General features: G+C 56.0%; 1 long non-coding RNA gene across 1 annotated transcript; it reads left to right on the forward strand.

Moving 5' to 3' along the window:
* Positions 1-720: 720 nt before the first annotated feature.
* On the forward strand, positions 721-4868 carry LOC309841473. Its single transcript, XR_014299148.1, has 3 exons — positions 721-800; positions 3817-3879; positions 4309-4868. It is a non-coding gene; the product is annotated as an uncharacterized lncRNA (long non-coding RNA).
* Positions 4869-5559: the final 691 nt, after the last annotated feature.

Genomic DNA, 5559 nt, shown 5'->3' on the forward strand with positions numbered 1-5559 from the left:
CACCTCTGCCTCCCTGGCCACTCCCAACCCACAAAGGAGGAGGAGCTCTGATCTCATTTATCAGAGCCATGGTTACTGGGGCCAAGGTCACTGTGCTGTAAGGCCGGAGCCCATGCAGGTTTTTTCCTGTGCTTCTTGCCACTGATATGTGGTCAGTGACTTGGGAAACAAAAGCAAAAGAAAAAATTGAATTTCCTTACTACTTACAGCCACTGACAAGTCCTTGAAACAGGCGGAGTGACATTCTTGTAGGAACTCAACTGCCTCTGAGTTAATACTTAATTAAAGGCTGATGGCAACCTTAGCTTAACATTATCTTGACCTCCAGGATCCTGGAAGTCATCTTTAATGTATAAAAATTGCTTCGGAAACATCCTTTATCTACCCCCCAAGATACATCCTGGCAATCATCCTCCAAGCATAGGGCCCACCGATATGCAGCTGAGGGGTCTTGTGACTAGGGTTGGACTAGACAGTAATGAATGACCTTTCTCTAACAACAGCTAGTCCCCTCAGGGGCCTGGAAACCTTGTTTCCAAAATACCTGGGAGGCATGTGCTGTCCCTAACCCCCTCCCAACTTGAAAGTATAGAATCAGTTACCGTAACAACACAAGTGAAGCCCTTTCTGCCCAAGGGTCCTGTCCCCATGCTTTAATAAAACCATGTTTTTGCAAAGAAGACATCTCCAGAATTCTTTCTTGGCCACGGGATCTGAACCCCAGCATCTTCAGCATTGTGAGCGCATGCAGACGGGACCTGCCTCTACTCTTCCACTTTGTCCCAGAAACCACTGCGTGGGTAAGTTAGGTCAGAGATTGCAAGCTTAGCCCTATGGCTCTCTGCTTCCCTTCTTGAAATTCTTTCCTCCTATGGTCAGCCAGAGGTGAACCGATCTCAAAACTCATATCAGACTGGAGTAAGAAGCCCCATCTAAGCTTTGAGCCTAAGCTAGATAATTCTATCCATAAGTGTAGAGGGAGACACAGTGACCTTGGCAGGGTCTCAGCCACCCCTTTGTTCCTCCTCCCTGGGCTGCTCCGCTGGAGATGGTTGGAAGTCCTCAAGGGCAAGGTGACCCTGCCAGGGCCCCTCCCTGTGCTTGGCACCTCCTTCTCCTTTATTCTCCATCCCAGAGGTTCCTGGAGGCCTGGAGGGAGGAGCACAGGGGAAGTGGCTGCTCTGTTTTTCTCCTTTCGTGTCCTCAGCCAGACTGCAGGCCAGGGCTCGGGGCTCATAACTTCAAAGTCCTTTTCACGTTTCTAGGTCAGAATTTTGTTGCTTTTGGCCAAAGGCCACTCAGCATTCACAGAGCACAGCATGGGCTGGACGCAAACTTAGAGTTAGTTATGGGTTCGGACTGGCGCCCGTAGGTCCCGGTTAGTGGCTCCGTTGGAAATGACTTTCACCCGAGCTCGCACGGTGCCTGGACCCCAGGTATAGATGTGTCTGTGGGGCCATTGGACATGACCTCTGGTTCCGAGGAGTGCTGGTGGTGGAGCCCCGAAGTCATTGCCCTGGGGTTGGTGATGGCTCCAGGCCCGCAGAGCTGGTGGCACTGGGGCAGCACTGGGGGGTGGGAGGTCGGAGCTTCGGCCTGCTGGTGGGGTGCCAGGATCCAGATCTCTCCTGCTTCAGCTTCCTCATCCATGGTATGGGCTGGTAGCAATGGGCGGGGGCTGTTGTGATGCTTGGGTGAGGGGAGGCAGAGGAAGTCTGTGTGCTGGCACAAAGCCAGCTCTCAGGGATCTCAAACTCAGGGGTTCCAGAACTTTCCATCACGCCCCAGGCTCCTGACAGCAGACAGTCTGGAGACAAATAGGACAGTTGAATTTGTCTCTCACTGCGAGGCACCGGGTGGGCTCTGATTGTGGGAGCTCCCACAGGTCTGCTGGGGGGTGCAGTCCTATGGCTGGACTGGGGCCTGGTGTGGATGGAGAGGGGCTGTGGATGGGCAGGTGACTCACTGTGGGGTCATTTCAGTTATAGTCACATGGGGGGCTTCTGGATTCCTTCCTGCTACTGCAGGACTGAGGGTCCTGGCCTGGGCACTCGAAGCCCAGCCCCTCAGTCCCTCCTGAGGAGCCAGTGTGAAAGCTGGCAGGGCCTCCCCATCCAGGGCCCCCCAGAGGCTGCACCCATCTGTGCCCTCCGGCCTGGGGTTTGGGGTCCTAGGGGGAGGGGCAGGGTGATGCGGCTGGAGCCAAGGGCAGAGACTAGACAGGTCTTTCTGTCCTGAGCCTCATCTGACACCTCACGCAAGGGCGGTGACAGTTTGGGCCCAGTGCTGCTGGGGTGGAGGGTGGCGTGGGGCAGAGGTCAGCCTGGTCTTGGCACAGATGTGGAGGTCTGGGGGTGGTGGGCAAGGAGGCATAAACTCTGACAGTGATTCCTAGATGCTGGAGAGTGCCAGACTTGCCCAGGGTGGGGATGTTGAATACAGATCCCCTGCCCCCCACCCCAGTGTCCTAGTTCTGGGGTCTGGGGAGGGTCCTGGGGGTCAGCATGTTAACAAGACCCTCCCCCATTCAGGAAGTGGTCAGCCACACTTTGGGGGCCCCTAGGGGTTGTCTCAGGCCTAGGGCTGGAATTGGAGGACACAGAGCAGCCAAGGGCCAAGGCAGGGAACCGGTGAAGGTGTGGAAGTCTCACGGAGTGGGGAGAAGAGTGCTTTATTGGAAAGACAGATGGGACAGCATGGGTGTTCAAGACTCTGGGGACACATGGGACCTGCCTCTGTCTGTCCTTCAGAATTCACATGGACTTCAGGGTGCATGTTTCCATGGCTGTAGTCCTGTGTGGTTTGTCCCCCTGTGGTCTTTGGCTGTGACCAGTAGACTATGGCAGCAGGGATGCTGTGCTGCTTTCTGGGAGTGGGACTTAAACAACTGGCAGCTCCGCCTTCCAGTCGTTGAGGGGAGGCCAGTAGAACAGGTGCGACTGGCCTCGAGGAAGCCAAGATGTTACGGGGACAGAGATGCCCAGTGACCCCATGGTGGCTAACGAGCCAGGCCAGGCGGCTGCATGTGACAGACGTCACAGCCCTGGCCGGTGTGGTGGGGGAAGGACCGAGGAGCCAGCCAACAGCCAGTGCTAAGACCCAAGTAAGAGGCCCCATTGTGCCATCGCTGTGAGAGTCTTGTGGGCCACCCTGCAAAGGCCTGTACCTGCGGAGCAGACACAAACTGTCCTCCAGGTGCCCAAATCCTCGCTCCGAAAATTATGAGCAAAATATAATGGGGGCTCTTTATGGCCACCAAGTTTTAGAGTGGTTCATTTCACAACGGTAGAGAATCAGAGCTCTGAGTTGTGGGCTCCACTGGTCAGAGGCAGACTCTGGCGCCTGGAGGACACCCAGGCTCAAGGTTCAGCTCTGCCACACTGCAGCCATGTGGCTTTTGTCAAAGGACTTAAGTCACTTTAAAATGGAAGTGGATCATAGTACCCTTCCCAGGGGGCTTTGTGAGGATTAGGAGGTCAGTCCCTTGGAAGTGCTTAGAATGGTGCCAGCACGTAACTCTGATTAATCACTTAGCAAGACTTTGGCACCTGTTCTGTCATTATTAAAGATGTGTTCATTGATTGAGCACCTACTGTGTGCCACACACTGTTCCAGGAGCTCGGGGCACATCAGGAACAAAACAGACCCAGATCCATGTGATGAGGGGCAAGGGCGGGAGGAAAGGGACTGAAAGCTGGTGAGGTCCCCCCATAGTTAGGTGACTTTGCAGACCACAGGACAACAAAGCAGAGGGGAGATGGGAGAGTTTCTGAGCTGAACTGCGCCGAGGTCCCAGGAAGAATGTCCTTCTCCCAGCAGACATCGCTGTGCCGGAGTGAGACAGACTGATGCCCAGGCACCCTCTGACCCTGCTAGGAGGTGAGCAAGCACCGGCTGGTTTATTTTGGCGGACGAAAATCTGGCTCATTAGGAAGCTAGGTTTATTTTGGCAGACCAAAATAAACCTAGCTTCCTAATGAGCCAGATAAAAGCACATTGCTTGGAAAGTGCTATTCCAGCAGAATTACCTGAGCCTTTTACCATCAGATCAGACGTCCCATGGTAGCATCTGGCGAAGGTGTCAATGATCATAATTAATTAGGCCCTCCCCACATTTCTGACAGGATGGTCTGTCAGCACAAGCCACCACCCTGGTCTGCGGGGACAGGGACGGGTTGACCCTGTGCACCTGGGAGCGCCCCTGTGGGTGGGAACTCGGGGCACTTAGGCTCCCCCTACAGCCCTGGGTGGGGGGTGTCCAGGGGATGCAGTGCTCACCCCAAATACCCCTCCTTGCCGGTTTCTGAGACTTCGAAACAGCAGGTGGCTGGGAAGCCTGAGAGTTCCAATGGAAGGAAACAAAGTGTGTGGTGACAGCGGTGAGGACGTCACAGCTCTCCTGTCCTGGTGCCAACAGACTACGGACTACGGGCCACCCTGGGGTCAGCTTTGTGCACATGAGCTCGGCTAACCCTATGGCAGAGGCGACTTCCCGACCTATGTCACACCTGGAACACTTCGGGGAGTCAGGGGCTCGGACAATCACTCCACCTTCTCCTGCTCCCGGGCCCCTGGGCATGTTGGCTCCTCCACTTCCCATCTCAGCTCAGCGGCCCTCCCTGGGTCCCTCCTGACCTCTCCCTGAGGTCATGGCCCCTCCGGTCACACAGTGACCCTCACATTGTTCATGTCCCCGTCCTGTCCACGGGGCTCTTCTTGTCTCCCTCAGAGTCCTCCCTGCATGATCCTCACCAGCAGGCCTGTCATGGGGCCGGTCAGTTGTTGGTGTGTCTGTCACCACTTCCCATGACTGCATGGGCTGGGAGGAGGGACTGGGTGTCTTCTGTCCCCTGCCTGCTCCCTCCCGTGCTTCGGGCAGCGTCTGGAGTAGCTGCTCATCAAATGATGGGAGGGCGGGAGTTTGAGAGGGTGGATCGGCATGATGCGAACGAATTAATGAAAGTTACCGAATGGAGGAACTGGGCTAGGAGCTACGACTCCTCTCTAGGGGTTTTGTTGCGGTGACAGCTCTTAGGGGAATCTTCAGAGTGGGGAACTGGGGCCTGGGGCTGAGCAGTTCGGACTGGGAGGCAGACTGGGGGACAGGCAGGCAGAGTGTCCCGGAGGGAGGTGGGAGGGCGGGGGAAGTGCTTGAAATCACCGTGTTCAACCATCGGCGACCTTGCTGGGGGCAGGTGGAAGATGAAGGCTGCAGCATGGCTCAGAGAAGGGGATCCTGGTCCCAGCTCCTCCACCAAGCAGCTGCAGGACCTCCAGCCTGTGACCTCCCCTCCCTGGACCTGCTTGTGTGTGTAAACACAGGAGAGCCCCCTCCAAGGAGGCAAGGAAGAAGGAGCCAGTGCTGGGGCTCCAGGAGAGAGCTTGCTTTTGCTCTCTGCAGGATGCTCAGAGTGTGGGGCTGAATTACAAGACTCAGCCCACCAGGCAGGCCCCATGGAATCTATCTGGTGACTTGGGCCATTAACTCCTTCTGCGCCAGCTGGTCACTGAGAAGTGCCACATGCAGGCAAGTGGGGAGCGGGAGACAATGCCAACAAG

This window comes from Mustela nivalis (genome assembly GCF_964662115.1).
Source record: "Mustela nivalis genome assembly, chromosome: 10".
Lineage (NCBI taxonomy): Eukaryota > Metazoa > Chordata > Mammalia > Carnivora > Mustelidae > Mustela > Mustela nivalis.